A 25,607-nucleotide genomic window follows, 5' to 3' on the forward strand; every position below is an offset into this window, starting at 1 on the left:
CCCACTTTCTCTAAATCTACACTCTCTCATTCTTGATTCCCTAACTCAGTGAAAACATCTGTATGCATTCACTGTTTCTCAAGTTCAAAGTATATTTATTATCAAAGTATATGTCTCTTTATACAACCCTGAGATTTATTTTCTTGCAGGCATTCACAGTGGAACAAAGAAATACTTTAGAATCAAAGATAAACTACTCACAAAGGCTGACAAACAGCCAATGTGCATAAGAAGACAAACTGCAAATACAAGAAAAATAACAAACAAACAAACAAATAAATAAATAATACGGAGAACATGAGTTGTAGAATCCTTGAAAGTGAGTCCATAGGTTGTAGGACAGTGTCTCTAATTCTTTTGCACAACTACATGGGCCAACCATTGTTCTGAGTAGGAAATTTTTACATGGCCTGAAAACTGCAAGGCACTTTAAATGATTTGGTTTATAAGTTGCATACTATGAATATTTAGAATGAAAATTTTAAAATCACATACTTTAGATTTCAAAATTATATTAGCATTATTATAGAAGAAAATTCCGGTGCATGGCAACGAAGGCTATGTGTGCGGGAGCATTTCAGTTACTGTGTGGCTGTGCACCTGTGGAGCTTAGTCTAGCTTAGTGTTGTGGAATCAGTTCAGTGTTGAGGTGAGTGAAGTTATCCACACAGGTTCAGGAGCTTGATAGTTGAGGGGTAATAACTGTTCCCGAAGCTGATGGTGTAGGACCTGAGGTTCCCGTACCTCCTTCCTGTTGGCAGCAGCAAAAAGGGAGCATGGCCTGGATGGTGCTTTCCTGTGACAATGTTTCATGTAGATGCCCTCAGTGGGAGTATCTATACCCCTCATGATTTTATAGATCTCTATAAGGTCACCCCCCCCCCCCCCCCCAGTCTCCTAGTCTAGTCAACTTCTCTCTATAACTAAGTTTCTCAAGTCCTGGCAACACCTTTGTAAATCTCCTCTGCACTCTTTTGTATAGCAGGGTGTCAAAATGGAACACGATTCTCCAAGTGCAGTCACACCAATGTCTTGTGTAGCAGCAGCATAACATCCCAACTTCTGTACTCGATGTCCTGACAGATGAAGGCCAGTGTACCAAATACGCCTTCACCACACTGTCTACCTGTGACTCCACTTTCAGTGAGCCATATACTTGTACTCCTAGGTGTCTTTGTTCTACAACACTCGCCAGTCTCTGCCATTCACTATGAAATTTCTACCTCACTTTGATTTTCCAAAATGGAATGCTTCACACTTATCAATTAAACTCTATTTGCTATTCCTTGGCCCACTCCCCTACTTAATCATGATCCGTCTGTAAATCCTGATAACCATTGTCACTGTCAATGAATCCAGCTACTTTACTAACATTCCTATCTAAATCATTAAGAAAGATGCCAAACAACAATCTGACCCCTCAAACACACCACTGGTCACTGGCCACAGGACTGTCCACATTCACTTAGTGACTAGATCCCCCACGGTACTCCCCATTTTACCCTATTACAACCCCCCTACCTCCATTTTACCTGCAGATTAACCATGTTCTTTTTTGTTTTTCCCAGTTTTGAGGAAGGGTCTCAGTCTAACCTGAATTACTGATTCTGCTTCTTTCACCTCAGACGCTGACCGACCTGCTAGGTGTTTCCAGCATTTGTTGATTTACTTTTCCATCATCAGTCCCTGAGTGGCCTTTTGGTTCTGTTGCGGGAAGTGCTTCGCTATCAAATTCTGTTGGTGTGACAGTGTAGGTGAAACTCTCTCGTTGCGGGGACTCTGTAGGGATAGGATCCCGTAATTGGGAACGTGTTTCAGTGGTTGGGAACAGATCCAGCTGCCGGGATCGGATCCAGAGGTTGGGACAGCGCTGGAATCTGGATCATGTGACGGGTGAACCGCCCATTTTCCTCCCATTTCCGCTGCGAGCGAAGCGAAAAACTAAGGCAAAAGATCCCGATCCGGAACTGATCCTGATTCCGATCCCGATCCCCAAAGGCGCCAGAGCCGATCGCCATCTGATCCGAGCGGAGCCGCGGCTCCAGGTGAGCGCCGGGAAAGAGCCACCGGTCTCGGGCGGCGGATCGGAAGGTCGGGCAGATCGGGAGTAAAACTTGTCGCCGGGGAGGGAAGAATGGAGGGGTAGAGAGGGAGAGAGGGGTAGTGGGGGAGGAAGGATGTGATAGAGGAGAGAGTGAGAAACGATTGTGAGAGTGAGAGAGCAAAAGGAAAGTGAGGAGGGTAGAGGTGGAAAAAAGGGAAGGAGAAAGAGTGGTGAGGAGGAGGGAGTAGTGAGTGAGAGGGAGAAATGAGGGAGGGGAGAGTGAAAGTGAGAGGAAGCGACAGGAGGAAAATGGAGGGAGGGAGAGAGAAAGCGAGGCCTGGACGAGGGAGAGGGAAAAGTGAAGGTGAGGAAGAGGGAGGGGAGATGACGAAGGGAGCAGTGAGTGGGGAGAGGGGCAGGGAGGGATAGCAGTGTGGGCCATGGCAAAAGATGTTGGGGTTAGGAATGTCTCTGTCCTGGGGTATTTCAGTTTGAAGGTTACAGGTGATCTAGGAGGTATCTCCGTTGCACTCTGAGGAGTTTCATAACATCGGGAAAGTGACTATATGATCTCCAGCCTCTCTTCACAGCCTTCCAGCCCTAGATTATGGGTCTCTGACTGCCAAGGAGAAGGTGGAGTTTAATGTCGGTAGTTTAGTGGAAGCAGTGTCCTCTCTGATTTAACCCATCACACCCCAGTCCATCACTCTCTGGGTTTAAAGAAAGTTGGAATTTATGTTTCTGTCCCACCAACAGCCATCAGGACAGCCCAAGCTGCTTTAGAGTCAGTGCAGGTTTTGTGACCAATAGCCATCTCTACATTGTAATGAAACCACCACTTATCACAGGAGACCTGCTGGCCTTCCCTACATCTGTCAGTGGTGCAGCCAACTCTGCAACAAGTCCACCTCTAGAGGGCTTTGCCTCAACTCTTGGACTTCAAATAAACCAGAAGATATAGGAGTAGAATTAGGCCATTCAGCCCATTGAGTCCATTCCAACATTTCATCATGGCTGATCTTGGATCCCATTCAACCCAATACGCCTGTCCTCTCACCATATCCCTTGATGCCCTGAACAATCAATCTATCAACTTCCGCTTTAAATATATCCACGGACCTGACCTCCACCGCAGTCTGTGTCAGAGCATTCCACAGATACGCCACTCTTTGGCTAAAAACAGTTCCTCCTTACTTCTGTTCGTTGTGCCCTCTAGTTCTGGATACCCTTCATCAGAGGAAACATCCTCTCCGCAGCCACCCTATCTAGTCCTTTCAATATTCGGTAGGTTTCAACGAGATCCCCACACATTCTTCTAAATTCCAGTGAGTACGGGCTCAAAGCTGCCAAACGCTCCTCATATGTTAACCCCTTCATTCCCGGAACCATCCTTGTAAACATCTGGACTCTCCAATGACTATTCATCCTTTCTGAGATATGGGGCCCAAGACTGTTGACAATACTCTAAGTGTGACCAGACTAGTGTCTGATAAAGGCTCGGCATTATCTCCTTGTTTTTATATTCTATTCCCCTTCAAATAAATGCCAACATTGCATTTGCCTTCTTTACCACAGACTCAACCTGTGAATTAACCTTCTGGGAGACTTACATGAGGACTCCCAAATCCCCTCGTACCTCTGATGTTTGTATTTTCTCCCTATTTCCATAATAGTCTGCATCATTGTTCCTTTTATTGAAATGGATTATCATACATTTCCCAACACTGTATTCCATCTGCCACTTTTTGCCGATTCTTTCAATTTGTTTCAGTCCTGCTGCAACGCATTGCTTCCTCAGCACTACCTACCCCTCCCCCTATCTTTGTATCATCCACAAACTTTGCCACAAAGCCATCAATTCCACTGTCTTAAGTCACTGACAAACAATGTGAAAAGTAGTGATCTGAACACTGACCCCTGAGGAACACCACTAGTCACTGGCAGCCAACCAGAATAGGTCCCTTTTATTCCCACTTGCTGCCTCCTACCTGTCAGCCATTCCTCTATCCATGCCAGTATTTTTCCTGTAGTGCCATAGAATTTTATCTTGTTAAGCAGCCTCATGAGAAGCACCTTGTCAAATGCTTTCTGAAAATCAAACAAAATTACATCCATTGTCTCTCTTTCATCCCCCTGCTTGTTATTTCCTCGAAGAATTCTATAACATTTGTCAGGCCAGATTTCCCTTGCAGAAACCATACTGACTTGGTCTTATTTTATCATTAGTCTCCAAGTACCCTAAAACTTCAACCTTAATAATGGACTCCAACACTTTCCCAACCACTGAGGTTAGGCTAACTAGGCTATAATTTCCTCTAGTTTGTCTTCCTCTTTTCTTAAAGAGTGGAGTGCCATTTGCAATTTTCCAATTCTCTGGGACCATGTCAGAATCAAGTGATTCTTGAAAGATCATGACCAATACATCCTTTATCTCTTCAGCAACCTCTTTTAGGACTCTGGAATGTAGTCCACATGATCCAGGTGACTTATCCACCTTAATACCCTTGAATTTGTTCCTGCTCCCTGACACTCATGGACATCTGGCATACAGCTAGTGATTTCCACAGTGAAGACTGAAGCAAAGTACCCATTAAGATCATCTCCCATTTCTTTGACCTCCATTACTATCTCAGCAGCATCATTTTCCAGTGGTCCAATATCAACGCTCACCTCCCTTTTATTCTTTATACGACTGAAAAAACTTTCAGTATCCTGCTTTATATATTTCGCAAATTTGCCCTCATATTTTATCTTATCCCTTCTAATAGCTTTTTTAGTTGCCTTTTGTTGGATTTTAAAAGCTTCTCAACCATCCAAATTCCCACTCAGTCTTGCTACCCTATGTGCCCTTTCCTTGGCTTTTATGCATTCCCTAACTTCCCTTATCAGCCACGGTTGACATTTGAGAACTTCTTCCTCTGTGGGACATAAATATCCTGCGCCTTGTGAACTATTTTCAGAAACTTCAGCCATATCTGTTCTGCCATCATCCCTGCCAGTATCCTCCTCCAATCCACCTGGGCAAGCTCCTCTCTCCCACCTCTGTGATTCCCTTTATTGCATTGCGATACTGATACATGTGAGTTTGCTTTTCCCTCTCAAACTGCAGTATGAATTCAATCATATTATGATCACTGCCTTCTAAGGATTCCTTTACGTTAAGGTCCCTAATAAGATCTGGCTTATTGCACAACACCCAAACTAAGATAGACTTTGCTCGAGTAGGCTCGAGCACAAGCTGCTCTAAAAAGCCATCCCATAGGCATTCAACAATTCCCTATCTTGCGATCTGACAGCAACCTGATTTTCCCAATCTCCTAGCATTTTGAAGTTCCCCATTACAATTGTGACATTACCCTTATTACATGCCCTTTCCAGCTCCCTTTGCAATCTCAACCCCACGTCTTGGCTACTATTCGCTCTTATGAATGATGGGAACCATGGTGATAGAGCTGAGGATGAGCCAGCAGGTTTACAAGTAGATGATGGATGTAACATGAATGTAAGAAAGGACAATCCAATGATTGGATACAAATGCAGACAGAGCAAAGAGTTAAATTTTACCACAGAGGCAAAATTCAAAAGAGCGAAGAATGCAGGACTGAAGGTGCTGTATTTAAATGTGTGTAGCATTTGGAATAAGGTGGACAAACTCATGGCAGAATTAGAGATTGGTTGGTATGACATTGTGGGCCTCACTAAATTGTGGCTGAAAGAAGGCCATTGTTAGGATCTTAACATCAAAGGATATGCTTTGTAACGAAAGGACAAGCAGAAAGTAATAGGTGGTGGTGTGGCTCTGTTGGTAAAAGATGGAATTACATCTTTAGAAAGAGGTGACATAGAGTCAGAGACTGTAGAATCTTTGTGTGTGGAGTTAAGGAATTGCAAGGGTAAAAAAAAACCATTATGGGGATCATATATAGGCCCCCAAACAGCAGCCAAGATGTGGGGTTGAGATTACAAAGGGAGCTGGGAAAGGCGTGTAATAAGGGTAATGATACAATTGTAATGGGGGAATTCAGTATGCAAGGGAATTGGGAAAATCGTTTTGGTGTCAGATCGCAGAGAAGGAATTTGTCGAATGCCTACTAAATGGCTTTCCAGAGCAGCTGGTGCTTGAGCCTACTCGGGGAAAGTCTATCTTAGATTGGGTGTTGTGTAATAACCCAGATCTTATTAGGGAACTTAATGTAAAGGAACACCTACGAGACAGATATCACAATGTAATTGAATTCATACTGCAGTTTGAGAGAGGAAGCATAACTCACATATATCAGTATCACAATGGAATAAAGGGAATTAGAGACACATGATAGAGCAGCTGGCCCAGGTGGACTAGGAGGAGAATACTGACGGGATGACGGCAGAGCAGATGACTCAAGTTTCTGGGACTTCACAAAGCGCAGGATAGATATAGACAATAGACAATAGGTGCAGAAGTAGACCATTTGGCCCTTCGAGCCTGCACTGCCATTTTGAGATCATGGCTGATCATCTACTATAAATACCCAGTTCCTGCCTTGTCCCCATATCCCTTGATTCCCCTATCCATAAGATACCTATCTAGCTCCTTCTTGAAAGCATCCAGAGAATTGGCCTCCACTGCCTTCCGAGGCAGTGCATTCCAGACCCCCACAACTCTCTGGGAGAAGAAGTTTTTCCTTAACTCTATCCTAAATGACCTACCCCTTATTCTCAAACCATACCCTCTGGTACTGGACTCTCCCAGCATCTGGAACATATTTCCTGCCTCTATCATGTCCAATCCCTTAATAATCTTATATGTTGCAATCAGATCCCCTCTCAATCTCCTTAATTCCAGCGTGTACAAGCCCAGTCTCTCTAACCTCTCTGCGTAAGACGGTCCAGACATCCCAGGAATTAACCTTGTCCCACAGAGGAAGAAGTTCTCAAATGGCAGGGGTAGATAACCGTGACTAACCAAGGAAGTTAAGGACTGCACAAAAGCCAAGGAAAGGACATATAAGGTGGCAAAAGTGAGTGAGAAGTTGTAAGATTGGGAAGCTTTTAAAATCCAAAAGGCAACTAAAAAAAGCTGTGAGAAGGGAAAAGATGAAATATTAGGACAGACTAGCTAATAATATGAAGCAGGATGCCAAATGTTTTTTCAGTTATTTAAAGAGTAAAAGGGAGGTGAGGTTGATATTGAACCCTGGAAAATGATCTTTGTGAGGTAGTAATGGGGGACAAAGAAATGGCTGAAGAACTTAATTGGTTCTTCTAATGGAACTTCACGGTAGAAGACACCAGCAGTGTGCCAGAGGTCCGTGAGTGTCAGGGAGCAGGAGTGAGTGCCATTGCTATTACAAAGGAAAAAGGGCTAGGCAAACTGAAAGATCTTAAGGTGGATAAGTCACCTGGGCCAGATGGACTATAGAATCCTGAGTACTGAGAGAGGTTGCTGAAGATAATGGATGCATTGGTCATGATCTTTCAAGAATCACTTGGTTCTGGCATGGTCCTGGAGGCCTGGAAAATTGCAAATATCACTTCACTTTTTAAGAAGGGAGGAAGGCAATAGAAAGGAAATTATAAGCCAATTAGTCTAATCTCAGTGGTTGGGAAAGTGTTGGAGTCTATTATTAAGGATGAGGTTTTGAGGTACTTGGAGACTAATGATAAAACAATTCAACGCCAGCATGGTTGCTGTGAAGGAAAATCTTGCTTGACAAATCTTGGAATTCTTCGAGGAAGTAATAAGCAGGATGGACAAAAGAGAGGCAGTGAATGCTATTTACTTGGATTTTCAGAAGGCATTTGATAAGGTGCCACATATGAGGCTGCTTAACAAAATACCTATGGTATTACAGGAAGGATACTGGCATGGATAGTGGAATGGCTGACAGACAGGAGGCAGTGAGTGGGAATAAAGGGATCCTTTTTTGGTTGGCTGCTGGTGACTAGTGGTGTTCGTCAGGGGTCAGTATTGGGACTGATACATTTCACATTGTTTGTCAATGACTTATATAATGGAATCAATGGTATTGTGACAGAGTTTGCAGATGATACGAAGATAGGTGGAAGGTCAGTAGTGCTGAGGAAGCAAAGCAATTGCAGCAGGAGTTAGACAAATTGGAAGAATTGGCTAAGAAATGGCAGATGGAATACAGTGTTGGGAAATGTATGATAATGCATTTTGGTAAAAGGAACAATAGTGTGGACTATTATCTAAATGGGGAGAAGGTTCAAACATCAGAGGTGCAGAGGGACTTGGGAGTGCTTGTGCAAGACTCCCAGAAGGTTAATTTACAGGTTGAGTCTGTGGTAAAGAAGGCAAGTGCCTTGTTGGCATTTATTTCAAAGGGAATAGAATATAAAAGTAAGGAGATAATGCTGAACCTTTATAAGACACTAGTCAAGCCACACTTAGAGTATTGTCAACAGGTTTGGACCCCATATCTCGCAAAGGATATGTTGTGCAGAGGAGGTTCACGAGGATGATTACAGGAATAAAGGGGTTAACATATAGAAAATAGAACATAGAATAGTACAGCACATTACAGGCCCTTCAGCCCACAATGTTGTGCCGACCCTCAAACCCTGCCTCCCATATAACCCCCCAACTTAAATTCCTCCATATACCTGTCTAGTAGTCTCTTAAACTTCACTAGTGTATCTGCCTCCACCACTGACTCAGGCAGTGCATTCCATGCACCAACCACTCTCTGAGTAAAAAACCTTCCTCTAATATCCCCCTTGAACTTCCCTCCCCTTACCTTAAAGCCATGTCCTCTTGTACTGAGTAGTGGTGCCCAGGGGAAGAGGCGCTGGCTGTCCACTCTGTCTATTCCTCTTAATATCTTGTACACCTCTATCTTGTCTCCTCTCATCCTCCTTCTCTCCAAAGAGTAAAGCCCTAGCTCCCTATATCTCTGATCATAATCCATACTCTCTAAACCAGGCAGCATCCTGGTAAATCACCTCTGTACCCTTTCCAATGCTTCCACATCCTTCCTATAGTGAGGCGACCAGAACTGGACACAGTACTCCAAGTGTGGCCTAACTAGAGTTTTATAGAGCTGCATCATTACATCGCATCTCGTAAACTCTATCTCTCGACTTATGAAAGCGAACATCCCATAAACTTTCTTAACTACCCTATCTACCTGTGAGGCAACTTTCAGGGATCTGTAGACATGTACCCCCAGATCCCTCTGCTCCTCCACACAACCAAGTATCCTGCCATTTACTTTGTACTCTGCCTTGAAGTTTGTCCTTCCAAAGTGTATCACCTCACACTTCTCCGGTTGAACTACATCTGCCACTTCTCAGCACACTTCTGCAATCTATCAATGTCTCTCTGCAATCTTCGACAATCCTCTACACTATCCACAACACCATCAACCTTTGTGTTGGCTGCAAACTTGCCAACCCACCCTTCTACCCCCAAATCCTGGTCATTAATAAAAATCACGAAAAGTAGAGGTCCCAGAACAGATCCTTGTGGGACACCACTAGTCACAACCCTCCAATCTGAATGTACTTCCTCCACCACGACTCTCTGCCTTCTGCAGGCAAGTCAATTCTGAATCCAGCTGGCCAAACTTCCCTGGATCCCATGCCTTCTGACTTTCTGAATAAGCCTACCGTGTGGAACCTTGTCAAATGCCTTACTAAAATCCATGTAGATCACATCCACTGCACTACCCTCATCTATATACCTGGTCACCTCCTCAAAGAACTCTATCAGGCTTGTTAGGCACGATCTGCCCTTCACAAAGCCATGCTGACTGTCCCTGATCAGACCATGATTCTCTAAATGCCCATAGATCCTATCTCTAAGAATCTTTTCCAACAGCTTTCCCACCACAGATGTAAGGCTCACTGGTCTATAATTACCTGGACTATCCCTATTACCTTTTTTGAACAAGGGGACAACATTCGCCTCCCTCCAATCCTCCGGTACCATTCCTGTGGACAACGAGGACATAAAGATCCTAGCCAGTGGCTCAGCAATCTCTTCCCTTGCCTCGTGGAGCAGCCTGGGGAATATTCCGTCAGGCCTCGGGGACTTATCCGTCCTAATGTATTTTAACAACTCCAACACCTCCTCTCCCTTAATATCAACATGCTCCAGAACATCAACCTCACTCATATTGTCCTCACCGTCATCAAGTTCCCTCTCATTGATGAATACCAAAGAGAAGTATTCACTGAGGACCTCGCTCACTTCCACAGCCTCCAGGCACATCTTCCCACTTTTATCTCTAATCGGTCCTACCTTCACTCCTGTCATCCTTATGTTCTTCACATAATCGAAGAATGCCTTGGGGTTTCCCTGTACCCTACTCACCAATGCCTTCTCATGCTCCCTTCTTGCTCTCCTCAGCCCCTTCTTAAGCTCCTTTCTTGTTACCCTATATTCCTCAATAGACCCATCTGATCCTTGCTTCCTAAACCTCATGTATGCTGCCTTCTTCCACCTGACTAGATTTTCCACTTGACTCGTCACCCATGGTTCCTTCACCCTACCATTCTTTATCTTCCTCACTGGGACAAATTTATCCCTAACATCCTGCAAGATATCCTTAAACATCGACCACATGTTCATAGTACATTTCCCTGCAAAAACATCATCCCAATTCACACACAGAAGTTCTAGCTTTATAGCCTCATAATTTGCCCTTCCCCAATTCAAAACTTTCCTGTCCTCTCTGATTCTATCCTTTTCCATGATAATGTTAAAGGTCAGGGAGCGGTGATCACTGTCCCCTAGATGCTCACCCACTGACAGATCTGTGACCTGACCTGGTTCGTTACCTAATACTAGATCTAGTATGGCATTCCCCCTAGTCGGCCTGTCAACATACTGTGACAGGAATCCATCCTGACACACTTAACAAACTCTGCCCCATCTAACCCCTTGGAACTAATCAAGTGCCAATCAATATTAGGGAAGTTAAAGTCACCCATGATAACAACCCTGTTATTTTTGCACCTTTCCAAAATCTGCCTCCCAATCTGCTCCTCAGTATCTCTGCTGCTACCAGGGGGCCTATAGAATACCCCCAGTAGAGTAACTGCTCCCTTCCTCTTCCTGACTTCCACCCATACTGACTCAAAAGAGGATCCTGCTACACTACCCACCCTTTCTGCAGCTGTAATAGTATCCCTGACCAGTAATGCCACCCCTCCTCCCCCTTTTTCCCCCTTCTCTATCCCTTTTAAAGCACTGAAATCCAGGAATATTCAGAATCCATTCCTGCCCTGGTGCCAGCCAAGTCTCTGTAATGGCTACTACATCATAATTCCATGTATGTATCCAAGCTCTCAGTTCATCACCTTTGTTCCTGATGCTTCTTGCATTGAAGTACACACACTTTAGCCCTTCTACCTTACTACCTTTTTACCCTTTATTCTGCTTCTCTTTCCTCAAAGCCTTTTTATATGTTAGATCTGGCTTTACTCCATGCACTTCTTTCACTGCTCTATCGCTCCGGGTCCCATCCCCCTTGCATGAGGAGCGTTTGGCAGCTTTGGGCCTGTACTCACTGTAATTTAGAAGTATGTGGGGGGTATCTCATTTAAGTCTACCAAATGTTGAATGACTAGAGAGGGTGGATGTGCAGAGGATATTTCCTATGGTGTGGGTATCCAGAACTAGAGGGCACAGCCTCAAAAAGGAGCGATCCTTTAGAACAGAAGTAAGGAGGAATTATATTAGCCAGAGCATAGAAAATCTGTGCAGTGCTCTGCCACAGACTGCAGTGTAGGCCAAGTTCATGCGTATATTTAAGGTGGAAGTTGACTGTTTCCTGATTGATGAAGGTATCAAGGGATATGGTGAGAAGGCAGGTATAAGGGGTTGAGTAAGATCCGGGATCAGCAATGATGGAATGGGAGGAGCAGATCAATGGGCTGAATGGCCTAATTCTGCTCCTATGTCTTACGGTTTTATGGAATTTTGTCTCTGTGGTATAATTTAAGTTTTTTGCTCTGTCTTCAGTTGTACCCAACCATTGGCTTGTCCTTCCTTACATTCATATTACATACTGTATCATCTACTTGTAAACCTGCTGGCTGATCCTCAGCTCCATCATACTGGTTCCCATCCCCCTGCCATATTAGTTTAAACTAATAGAGCTGAGGGAGACTGAACCATGGTTGGTCCAGTGCTGAGCTGGGACTCTGGTGCAATTAGGTCACACGCTGCAGGATTCTCCTGTCACAGGGACAAATTCTGCATATCTTGGTCCCCACCTTCATTGCTGTAGAGTCATGGAGTCAGAGATTCAGTGGGAGGGCAGGTGTCTTCACCTTTGTTACGTTCATTTCGCTTATATTAATAATGTATTTATTGAAATGATCACATTGACTTGGTGGGTCGAAAGGCCTGGTGCTATTCTGTATAGTTTCAAGTTACTGTGTGTCTAACTTAAACTGTGAACCAGAGACTCTCTGCCCATTTTGGAATTTCTCATCGACTGTTGGAGAGATTGTTTGTATCTCCTGAGATGTGTGTGTGTGTATCTCTGGAGAGGGGTGTATGTATCTCCCAGGAGGGGTGTGTGTATCTCCTGGGAGGTTGTTGTGTGTATCTCCTGGGAGGGGTGTGTGTGCATCTCCTGGGAGGGGTGTGTATGCATCTCCTGGGAGGGGTGTGTATGTATCTCCTGGGAGGTGTGTGTGTATCTCCTAGGAAGTATTTACTCTAATTTCAAGGAGGCTCTTACCAAAGCCTAGTTTTTTTTCTCTCTGTCCACCTACTGTTCTCATCCTGATATGAACTTTGGGATGGTGTGTGTTTGGGAGTCTGGACTATTCATCTGTGTATCAATGATGTCCAATGCTAATATTGGATTGTCTAGGCTGCAATGGATTTGGAGGGTTTTAGAGACACAGTGTTGGTGGCGTTGTCTGAGGATGGAGTCACTGATCTTCACAGCACCATGAATTATGTGCCACGGCTGACCTTCAAAGGTTCTTTCCCTCAGTTGCTTGTGTGGTGAAGGCAGCGATGAATTTGGTCATAGGTGGCAGGAGATGAGATTGTTGTTGGATTTCAGTGCGAAAGGTTATTGTCAAAGGTTGAGATGCTGAGGTGGGTACAGGTGGTCAAACACTTTTTGTCTGATGAATGTTGGAAATATGACCATTCTTTTGTTGGGCATCTGTACTGATGTTATACTGGATTTGCAGGGTGCAAATAGGTGATTGATGATCTTGGCCCTGGGGTGAAGGCAGCACTACAGGAAACTGCTCCCTGCTGTGATGGGACCCATAGCTCCTGGTCAAGTTTACCCAGCCAGAGCTTTGATCCACTTTCTTCTTCATGTGCCTTACGCGTTACACGCTTGGGAGATCATGGCTCTCCACATCGAACAATCCCTCGCGGCGTCAATGATATCCCGCACATTTAGATTTGTTAGTTCTTTCACAGTGTCCATATATTTTCTGCTTTGCAGTCCTCTTCTGCATTTCCCAGGCATATGGCCTTGTGATGTAAGGCATTCTATTTCTCCCTTTCTGATGACATGGCCCAGGAAATTAAGTTTCCGCTCATTTAATGTTCTCATTAAAGGTCTTTTTGCATGGGCACGTTGGAGTACTGTCTCATTTACCCTATCTCTATATGATATTTTCAGCATTCTTCTAAGAAACCACATTTCTGTTGCTTCTAAGTTTCTTTGGAGTTCTGGTGTTATAGTCTGTGTTTCGGAAGCATACAGCAAGATTGACCAGATGTAACATTTTAGTAGCCTAAGCCTTATTGTCATAGAAATCTGTCTGTTGGTAAAAATGGGGTTCATTTTATGGAAAAATAAAAACACAAAATGCTGGCAGAACTCAGCAGGCCAGACAGCATCTATGGGAGGAGGTAGTGACATTTCGGGCCGAAACCCTTCTGATGAAGATGAGGAAACCCTCTTGATGAAGGGTTTTGGCCTAAAATGTTGTCATTACATCCTCCCATAGATGATGTCTGGCCTGCTGAGTTCTGCCAGCATTTTGTGTTTTTATTTATTTCCAGCATCTGCAGATTCACTCGTGTTTCATTTTATGGAATCTGGTTTTGGCAATGGCAATTCTTCTTATTTCACTTAGATTTTTACCCCATCTAGGTCTTCTATTTCTCTGATCCACCTACACCCTTGCTAATATACTGTCAGTGAGCTAATTCAGCCTGGGGCCACACTGTCTGTCCTTTAGAAAGAAATGTGTTAGTCACAACATAAATTTGAGTATCATTATTGTGTCATAGCTACAGTTCCACAACATTAAGATAGAATTTCTCTTGTTCCATTATCTTATTCTTCTTCAGCAAGGTAGTGAGCAGCTCCTATTGTTTACTCCAGATTCTCTCCTTCAATGTGGAGACTGCTAAAATGTTCACCCATCCCCTGGGTGGGAGTGAGCTGCTGTGAATGCTAACAGTCCCCCTGAGGAGGTGTGGGTATGGGAAAGAGTTTGAGGGTTTGAACCCTGTGTCGACAAAGGGACAGTACGTTTTTCAGGTTAGGATATTGGACAGTTCAGAAGGGAACCTGTAGGTGGTGGTGTTTCCCTGCACGTGAAGCCAGCCCTTCTCATACTTGGTAGTGGGTTTGGGTGGAGAGACTGGATCTGCAGTACACTCCACAGATCCTGCAAGCTGATTGTGGAGACAAAGAACATATATCATGGTGCCTAATTACGACACATTTGGATAGCAGTAGAAGGATCAGTCTGAGTCTGCATGGATTTATGAAGGGAAAATCATGCTTGACTAATCTTCTGGAGTTTTTTGAGGATGTAACTATGAAAATGGACAAGGGAGAGCCAGTGGATGTAGAGTACCTGGACTTTCAGAAAGCTTTTGATAAAGTCCCACATAGGAGATTAGTGGGCAAAATTAGGGCACATGGTATTGGGGGCAGAGTACTGACATGGATTGAAAATTGGCTGGCTGACAGGAAACAAAGAGTAGTGATTAATGGGTCCCTTTCGGAATGGCAGGCTGTGACCAGTGGGGTACCGCAAGGTTCGGTGCTGGGACCGCAGCTGTTTACAATATACATTAATGATTTAGATGAAGGGATTAAAAGTAACATTAGCAAATTTGCTGATGACACAAAGCTGGGTGGCAGTGTGAAATGTCAGGAGGATGTTATGAGAATGCAGGGTGACTTGGACAGGTTGGGTGAGTGGGCAAATGTATGGCAGATGCAGTCTAATGTGGATAAATGTGAGGTTATCCACTTTGGTGGCAAGAACAGGAAGGCAAATTACTATCTAAATGGAGTCAAGTTAGGAAAAGGGGAAGTAAAACGAGATCTAGGTGTTCTTGTACATCAGTCAATGAAAGCAAGCATGCAGGTACAGCAGGCAGTGAAGAAAGCTAATGGCATGTTGGTTTTTATAACAAGAGGAATTGAGTATAGGACTAAAGAGGTCCTTCTGCAGCTGTACAGGGCCCTGGTGAGACCCCACCTGGAGTATTGTGTGCAGTTTTGGTCTCCAAATTTGAGGAAGGACATTCTTGCTATTGAGGGAGTGCAGCGTAGGTTCACAAGGTTAATTCCCAGAATGGCACGACTGTCATATGTTGAAAGATTGGAGCGACTGGGCTTGTATACACTGGAACTTAGAAGGATGAGAGGGGATCTGATTGAAACATATAAGATTATTAAGGGATTGGAAACACTGGAGGCAGGAAGCATGTTCCTGCTGATGGGTGAGTCCAGAACTAGAGGCCACAGTTTAAGAATAAGGGGTAGGCCATTTAGAACAGAGATGCGGAAAAACTTTTTCACCTAGAGAGTGGTGGATATGTGGAATGCTGTGCCCCAGAAGGCAGTGGAGGCCAAGTCTCTGGATGCATTCAAGAGAGAGTTAGATAGAGCTCTTATAGATAGCGGGGTCAAGGGATATGGGGAGAGGGCAGGAACGGGGTGCTGATTGTGTATGATCAGCCATGATCACAGTGAATGGCGGTGCTGGCTAGAAGGGCCAAATGGCCTACTCCTGCACCTACTGTCTATTGTCTATTGTCTAATCCTGAATCCTTCAAAGTGTGTGTGTGTGTGTGTGTGTGTGTGTGTGTGTGTGTGTGTGTGTGTGTGTGTTGTGTGCGCACACACATACATGTGATGCATCACAAGCTACTGTGACACGGTTCTATCTCACAACCTGACTGTTGCCCCTTGCTAAGTCACTTGACGTTGGCGAGCTGGTACCGTTAAGGTTAAGATACGTTGGGACTTCAGGGTTCATTGCCTTTCCTACACTAGTTAGAGAATGCGATGAATCCTGTAAGTAATCAGTCTGTTGCTGTGACTGTTTCTGGCTTTCCCTGTTCACAGGATATTTCCTAACATTGCTCTTCCATTACCCTCCATCCATAGTGGTGACGATGCAGAGCCCTGCTGGTTGAGTAGTCTCTCTCTGTACAAAGTGCTCCCCGTTTGACAGACTCGAGAGCTCTGGTCACTCTGGGCCTATAGACAGGACATGAAGGGGGAGGGAAGTTGGCAGTGTTCCAACACCAGGTTTCAGACCTGCCACAGTTACCAATATCACAGTGTTCTCTATATCCTGGTGCCATGGGGGCTGGTTCTCTAGAGAAGCCATTCATTTTTCCAAAGACTGAACATATTGTTTTATACTGTGTGGACATGGCTTAGGCAGCAACCCGGGATATGCTACGGACAGCCTGGCAAAACTGCCTGGTACCTGTGGATTCTATCTGTAACATGGAGAGATCCTGGATTTTCCAAAGAAGCTATGGAATGTAGCACAGTTTTGCAGAATCCAATCACCTTGTGTAACAGACAGCTGCAAATGCCTGCACTGTCTGAATGTGGTGAAGACAGCACACCGTAAGGGTGTCTGACAGACTGGGTGTTCCCACAGCTATTATCAGCATGAGAATAACAAAACCATCAAAACACTCAGCAGTGCAGGCAGTATCTGTGGGGAGAAGAACAGAGTTAATGACTCAAAAGTCTCAGCTACGGCTTTATTCCCTAGAGCATAGAAGATTGAGGGGAGATTTGATAGAGGTATACAAAATTATGAGGGTATAGATAGGGTAAATGCAAGCAAGCTTTTTCCACCGAGGTTGGGTAAGATTAGAACTAGAGATCATGAGTTAAGAGGGAAAGGTGAAATATTAAAGGAGGACATGAGAGGGAACTTCACTCAGGATGGTGGGAGTGTGGGAACATAGAAACATAGAAAACGTACAGCACAATACAGTCTCTTCGGCCCACAATGATGTGCCGAACATGTACTTACTTTAGAAATTTCCTAGGGTTACCCATAGCCCTCTGTTTTTCTAAGCTCCACGTACCTATCCAGGAGTCTCTTAAAAGACCCTATCGTATCTGCCTCCACCACCATTGCTAGTAGCCCATTCCATGCATAAAAACCACTCTCTGCTGTTACGAACCCCGTAACTGGGTCACTTACCAGCAAAGATAGAGAGGTCCGTTGAAGTCTGATGGTACTATTTTTAACAGTATTTATTCATAAAAATACACAAAAATAATATCAATGCAAACATACAGATAATATACGTCGTCAATACTAAATCTAAAAGCGCGGGTATAATAATAATCAATAAGAAATAACTCTATCATTGTCTAGGGGATAATGTATTGTCTGATGGAAATATAAAAGTCACTTTAGTTCATTCAGGCTGCAGCTTTTGGTTGGAGAGAGAGACGGAGTTTTTAGAACTTGCCCGTTTTCCCTTGTTATGATGTCGATCCTTCGAAATGTCGTCGGTGGTGATCTCTTCTTTAGCTAAGCCGTCTTCCGTGGTAAGGCCTCAATCCCGGGCAACGGGAAAGGACACACGTGGACCTTCCACCGGCTGTCGCTATTAAACGCTGTCACGGGATTTCCAGCGTTTCTCCTCTGGTGCGTCTGAAGGGGCTGTTCCCCCAGACCCTCTTTTATCCTGACTCACAGGGTCTCAGATGTCAATCAGGGTGGAGGGATGCCTCCCCTCAACCAGCCCACTTTTGGTCATTCCCTGAGGGCTTCAAATAAGTAGCACCGTACTCAATACACAATTCCGTCTCCAAGAGACAATGGCCGTTTCCCGTAGCTTTGTATCGCCGAGGGGCCAAGACATTCCAAACGTCTCTCTCTCATTTCCTGGGTCTCCTGACCTGAATTAATAGCGATCTTGCGATTCTCAAAAAGGAGGGGGCACAGGCGTAACACTGCATAAAAAACTTACCCCTGACATCTCCTCTGTACCTACTTCCAAGCACCTTAAAACTGTACCCTCTCGTGTTAACCATTTAAGCCCTGGGAAAAAGCCTCTGACTATCCACACAATCACTATCATCTTGTACATGTCTATCAGGACACCTCTCCAAGGAGAAATGGCCAAATTCACTCAACCTATTCTCATAAGGAGGATCAGAGAAACCTTGAGGTCCAAGTCCGTAGGACACTCAAAGCTGCTACGCAGGATGACCCTGTGGTTAAGAAGGCATACAGTGCATTGGCCTTCATCAACCGTGGGATTGAGTTTAAAAGCTGAGAGGTAATGTTACAGCTATATAGGACCTAGTCAGACCCCACTAGGAGTACTATGTTCATTTCTGGTCACCTCACTACAGGTAGGATGTGGAAGCCATAGAAAGGGTGCAGAAGGAGATTTACAAGGTTGTTGCCTGGATTGGGGAGCATGCCTTATGAGAATAGGTTGAGTGAACTTGGCCTTTACTCCTTGAAGTGATGGAGGATGAGAGGTGACCTGATAGAGGTGTACAAGATAATGAGAGGCATTCATCGTGTGGCTAGTCAGAGGCTTTTTCCCAGGATTGAAATGGTTAACACGAGAGGGCACAGTTTTAAGGTGCTTGGAAATAAGTACAGAGGGGATGTCAGGGATAAGTTTTTTTTGCAGAGAGAGGTGAGTGCGTGGAAATGGGCTGCCAGTGGCAGTGGTGGAGGTGGAAACGATAGGGTCTTTTAATAGGCTCTTGGATAGGTACATGGAGCTAAGAAAAATAGAGGGCTATGGGTAAGCCTAGGTAGTTCTAAGGTAAGGACATGTTCGGCACAGCTTTGTGGGCTGAAGGGCCTGTATTGTGCTGTAGGTTTTCTGCGTTTATATGTTTCTAAGGCCTGCTCCCCAATCCAGGCAACATCCTTGTAAATCTTCTCTACACCCTTTCTATAGTTTCCACATCCTTCCTATAGGGAGGCGACCAGAAATTAGCACAGTACCCCATGTGGGGTCTGACCAGGGTCCTATATATGTAACATTACCTCTCAGCTCTTAAACTCAGTCCCATGGTTGATGAAGGCCAATGCACCGTATGCTTTCTTAACCACAGGGTTAACCTGTGTAGCAGCTTTGAGTATCCTATGGACTCACACCCCAAGATACCTCTGATCCTCCACACTTTCAAGAGTCTTACCATTAATACTATATTCTGCCATCATATTTGACCTACCAAAATGAACCACCTCACACTTATTAGGGTTGAACTCCATCTGCCACTTCTCAGCCCAGTTTTGCATCCTATCAATGTCCTACTATAATCTCTGACAGCCCTCCACACTATCCACAACACCCCCAACCTTTGTGACATCCCTCCACTTCCTCATCCAGGTCATTTATAAAAATCACAAAGTGACAGGGTCCCAGAACAGATCCCGGAGGCACACCACTGGTCACCGACCTCCATGCAGAACATGACCCGTCTACAACCACTCTTTGTCTTCTGTGGGCAAGCCAATTCTGGATCCACAAAGCAATGTCCCCACGGATCTCATGCCTCCTTACTTTCTCAATAAGCCTTGCATGGGGTACCTTATCAAATGCCTTGCTGAAACCCATATACACATCTACGGATCTACCTTCATCAACATGTTTAGTCACATCCTCAAAAAATTCAATCAGGCTTGTAAAACATGACCTGCCTTTGACAAAGACATGCTGACTATTCATAATCATATTATACCTCTCCAGATGTTCATAAAACATGTCTCTCAGGATCTTCTCCATCAATTTACCAACCACTGAAGTAAGACTCACTGGTCTATAATTTCCTCAGCTATCTCCACACATTTTCTTGAATAAGGGAACAACATCTGTGACCCTCCAATCCTCCAGAACCTCTCTCATCCCCATTGATAATGTAAAGATCATCGCTGGAGGCTCAGCAATCTCCTCCCTCATTTCCCACAGTAGACTGGGGTACATCTCATCTGGTCCTGGAGACTTATCCAGCCTGATGCTTCCCAAAAGCTCCAGCATATCCTCTTTCTTGATGTTTATATGCTCAAACTTTTCAATCCACTGTAATTCATCCCTACAAACACCAAGATCCTTTTCCATAGGGAATACTGAAGTAAAGTATTCATTAAGTACTTCTGCTGTCTCTTCTGGTTCCATACACACTTTTCTATTGTCACACTTGATTGGTCCTATTCTTTCATGTGTATAGGAAACTGATACAGGACTTTGTGATATGGTGCAACTCAAACTACCTGCGTCTCAATGTCACCAAGACCAAGGAGATGGTGGTGGACTTTAGGAGATCTAGGCCTCATATGGAGCCAGTGATCATTAATGGAGAATGTGTGGAGCAGGTTAAGACCTACAAGGATCTGGGAGTACAGTTGGACGAGAAGCTAGACTGGACTGCCAACACAGATGCCTTGTGCAGGAAGGCACAGAGTCGACTGTACTTCCTTAGAAGGTTGGCGTCATTCAATGTCTGCAGTGAGATGCTGAAGATGTTCTATAGGTCAGTTGTGGAGAGCGCCCTCTTCTTTGTGGTGGCGTGTTGGGGAGGAAGCATTAAGAAGAGGGACGCCTCACGTCTTAATAAGCTGATAAGGAAGGCGGGCTCTGTCGTGGGCAAAGTACTGGAGAGTTTAACATCGGTAGCTGAGCGAAGGGCGCTGAGTAGGCTACGGTCAATTATGGAAAACCCTGAACATCCTCTACATAGCACCATCCAGAGACAGAGAAGCAGTTTCAGCGACAGGTTACTGTCGATGCAATGCTCCTCAGACAGGATGAAGAGGTCAATACTCCCCAATGCCATTAGGCTTTACAATTCAACTGCCAGGACTTAAGAACTTTTTTTTAAAGCTATTATTAATGCTTTTTGAGTTAGTGATTTAGATGCATATCATATTATTACTGAGTTAAGTATTGTATGTAATGAGTTTTTGCTACAACAAGTGTATGGGACATTGGAAAAAATGTTGAATTTCCCCATGGGGATGAATAAAGTATCTATCTATCTATCTATCTATCTATCTATCCTCTTGCTCTTCACATACTTGTAGAATGCCTTGGGGTTTTCTTTAATCCTGCCCGCAAGGCCTTCTCATGGCCACTTCTGGCTCTCCTAATTTCATTATTAAACTCCTTCCTGCTAGCCTTATAATCTTCTAGATCTCTATCATTACTTAGTTTTTTGAACTTTTCATAAGCTTTTCTTTTTTTCTCAACTAGATTTTCAAATTTCCAGTCCATTATCTGTTTCACCAATCAGCTTCCCAGCTCTTTATTTCACCGCTTCCCCCATCCCAGATTCACCTATCATCTACCACCTTGTACTTCCTCCTCCACTATCTCATCCCAACCTTCTCACTCTGACTTCTCCTCTTTCTTTCCAGTCCTGATGAAGGGTCTTAGCCCAAAACATCAACTGTTTACTCTTTTTCATAGACGCTGCTGGTTGGCCTGCTGAGTTCCTCTGGCATTTTGTGTGTGTTGCTGTGATTTCTAGCATCTGCAGCCTTTCTCGTTTCTGTATATACCAGGTTGGGATGTTGTGCAGCCTGCAGTGGGTGTGAGGGGGCTGCTGCATACACCAGACGAGAAGGTATTTTACATTATCCCAGGCCAGTACCGAAGGCATGACTATTGGATCAGTTGGATTCAGAAATGGCATCACCATCAGTGAGGAGTTTTGCAGGCAGGGAGGCAACAGCTGGTGGTATTGGGTGGCAATCAATGGACAGAGTAGTTCCCTCAACTCCAGAGACATTGGTTCAATCCATTCCTCTGGCATTGTCCACGTGGAGTCTGCATGTTCTTGCTGTGATGGCGGTGCATTCCCCTGGGTTGCTGGTTTCTTCCTACATCATTGTCTCTGGGATTTTGGAGGAAACATGAGGAAATAGTTCCGTTTAATATCAGAGAAATGTATGCAATATAACTGTACATCCTGAAATTCTTGTTCTTCAAAACTAAATCTATCTGGTGTTTGCCAAACAATGTTTGTTTCTGATCACAGTGACACTCAGCAAGGCAAGGAGTGCCTTCAGGCATGGCATCATGCTGTATCAGTACAGCACGGCCACTCGGGATGTTGCCTGATGTGGCAACCCAACAAATCAACTTGTCATTCAGATTGAGGTTGAGCCTGTGACAGACTCTTCTACATGGCTGTGGAATGAGACCCTACAGTTACTGACTGAAACAGAGACCAAGTCAACTGTGAAGAATCAAATTTATTGTCATGGATGTGACATGAAGTGTTTTAGCTTGCAGGAGTACAACGCAAGGCAGAAAACTAAAGAGGTCGTTCATGGGTTCATGATTGGTTCAGAAATCTGATTGTGGTGGAGAAAAAGCTGTTACTGAATCATTGAATGTGGGTCTTCAGGCTCCCCGATGGTAATAATGAGAAGAGGGCATGCCCTGAGCTTCCTGTGTCCAAGTTCCATCAACAAGTTCGAATATCGATCATTCTTCTCACATAGTACTAGATCAGAGACACACACGCAAAATGCTAGAGGAATTCAGCATCTGGACTCTTCATTCCCCTGCCTGACCTGTTGAGTTCCTTCATCGTGTTGTGTTGCTCTGGATTTCCAGTATCTGCAGAATCTTTTGTGTTTAGATCTAAAATACAGTCTATTGCCTCACACACTGCACTTTCTGTCTGTGCTGCCTGAGTTTATTCTCCACACTGTTACTGCTAACTCAGTTTGGACCAGACTAGTAAGTTCCCGATTGTTACCATATTTCCCGTGTCGCGTTTCCTGTTTTATGTAATATTCTGCATTGCCACTAGTTTTGCTATCATTAGACTACACCCACTGGTGCTTTCTATTCCCTGCTAATTCTGAACACCACCCTCATTCTCTTCCTGAACTTTCTGATGTAAGGTCTCTCCTAATTGTCTGATTCTTATTTTCAGAGCTCGCAGTCTCTCTGTCTCTGGCACTTTCTACATTGCTCTTTGCCTCTCTCTTGGCCTCCCTTTCTGCCTGTCCCTCTCTTTGCTTTTTGTATCCCCCTCGACCCTTCTCTCTGCCTCTCTCGCTGTGTCTTTCTTTGTCTCTATCTGTCTCTGTCTCTCTCTTTCTCTCGATTTCTCTGTCTCTTCATAAAGGGAATATGCTTGTGGAATAATTCCCAAGTGATCATAGTTCTACCATCCTCTAGAATAGGTTCTAGATTAGGCGTGGGGTTGTTATTTTCGATTTGTGTTGTTACAAATCATGTTGAGCTACAGAGCCTGTCTTTTGACTTGGTACCATTACTCTCTGCACTAACTCAGGCCAGGGTACAGACACTCCGGGTTGTAAGGAGTCTTTTCCTGAAGGTTGATTGTAACCATGGTCAAGGGTATAATAACACACTGGCTTAGACAGGGATCTGATCTTGAATGTTGTTAATAACATCAGTTCGGGTTATAATCACGCGCCCACTTAGACAGCCGTCTGTTCCTGAACATCATTTGTAACTCCAGTCGAGGTTACAGTCACACCCTGGGTGAGACAGGGGTCTGTTCCTGACATCGTTTGTAACTCCGGTCAGGGTTACAGTCACACCCCGGTTTCGACAGGTGTCTGTTCCTGAACATCATTTGTAACTCCAGTCAGGGTTACAGTCACACCCCGGGTGAGACAGGGGTCTGTTCCTGACATCGTTTGTAACTTCAGTCAGGGTTACAGTCACACCCTGGGTGAGACAGGGGTCTGTTCCTGACATCGTTTGTAACTTCAGTCAGGGTTACAGTCACACCCTGGGTGAGACAGGGGTCTGTTCCTGACATCGTTTGTAACTTCAGTCAGGGTTACAGTCACACCCTGGGTGAGACAGGGGTCTGTTCCTGACATCGTTTGTAACTTCAGTCAGGGTTACAGTCACACCCTGGGTGAGACAGGGGTCTGTTCCTGACATCGTTTGTAACTCCGGTCGGGGTTACAGTCACACCCCGGGTGAGACAGGGGTCAGTTCCTGACATCATTTGTAACTCCAGTCAGGGTTACAGTCACACCCTGGGTGAGACAGGTGTCTGTTCCTGAACATCGTTTGTAACTCCAGTCAGGGTTACAGTCACACCCCGGTTTCGACAGCCGTCTGTTCCTGAACATCGTTTGTAACTCCGGTCGAGGTTACCGTCACACCCCGGGTGAGACAGGGGTCTGTTCCTGACATCGTTTGTAACTCCGGTCAGGGTTACAGTCACACCCCGGGTGAGACAGGGGTCTGTTCCTGACATCGTTTGTAACTTCAGTCAGGGTTACAGTCACACCCCGGGTGAGACAGGGGTCTGTTCCTGACATCGTTTGTAACTTCAGTCAGGGTTACAGTCACACCCTGGGTGAGACAGGTGTCTGTTCCTGAACATCGTTTGTAACTCCAGTCAGGGTTACAGTCACACCCCGGTTTCGACAGCCGTCTGTTCCTGAACATCGTTTGTAACTCCGGTCGAGGTTACCGTCACACCCCGGGTGAGACAGGGGTCTGTTCCTGACATCGTTTGTAACTTCAGTCAGGGTTACAGTCACACCCTGGGTGAGACAGGGGTCTGTTCCTGACATCGTTTGTAACTCCGGTCGAGGTTACCGTCACACCCCGGGTGAGACAGGGGTCTGTTCCTGACATCGTTTGTAACTTCAGTCAGGGTTACAGTCACACCCTGGGTGAGACAGGGGTCTGTTCCTGAACATCGTTTGTAACTCCGGTCGAGGTTACAGTCACACCCTGGGTGAGACAGGGGTCTGTTCCTGACATCGTTTGTAACTCCGGTCAGGTTTACCGTCACACCCTGGTTTCGACAGGTGTCTGTTCCTGAACATCGTTTGTAACTCCGGTCGAGGTTACAGTCACACCCTGGGTGAGACAGGGGTCTGTTCCTGACATCGTTTGTAACTTCAGTCAGGGTTACCGTCACATCCTGGTTTCGACAGGTGTCTGTTCCTGAACATCGTTTGTAACTCCGGTCGAGGTTACAGTCACACCCTGGGTGAGACAGGGGTCTGTTCCTGACATCGTTTGTAACTCCGGTCATGGTTACAGTCACACCCTGGTTTCGACAGGTGTCTGTTCCTGAACATCGTTTGTAACTCCGGTCGGGGTTACAGTCACACCCCGGGTGAGACAGGGGTCTGTTCCTGACATCGTTTGTAACTCCGGTCGGGGTTACAGTCACACCCCGGGTGAGACAGGGGTCTGTTCCTGACATCGTTTGTAACTCCAGTCGGGGTTACAGTCACACCCCGGGTGAGACAGGGGTCTGTTCCTGACATCGTTTGTAACTCCGGTCGGGGTTACAGTCACACCCCGGGTGAGACAGGGGTCTGTTCCTGACATCGTTTGTAACTCCGGTCAGGG

The 25,607-nt window shown here is 45.0% G+C and overlaps 1 protein-coding gene across 2 annotated transcripts in view; it reads left to right on the forward strand.

Annotated features, from left to right (window-relative positions):
- Window positions 1-1,919: 1,919 nt before the first annotated feature.
- LOC140735013 (tetraspanin-9-like) overlaps window positions 1,920-25,607 on the forward strand; it is a 161,609-nt gene continuing 137,921 nt past the window's right edge. The window contains exon 1 of one of the 2 annotated variants that reach the window (XM_073059844.1): window positions 1,920-2,045. The gene's annotated coding sequence lies outside the window, so the exon portion shown is untranslated. Of the gene's footprint in view, window positions 2,092-25,607 lie in introns of both variants that reach the window. The other variant, XM_073059845.1, reaches the window with a different exon arrangement.

Source organism: Hemitrygon akajei, chromosome 10 (genome assembly GCF_048418815.1).
Source record: "Hemitrygon akajei chromosome 10, sHemAka1.3, whole genome shotgun sequence".
Classification (NCBI taxonomy): Eukaryota; Metazoa; Chordata; class Chondrichthyes; order Myliobatiformes; family Dasyatidae; genus Hemitrygon; species Hemitrygon akajei.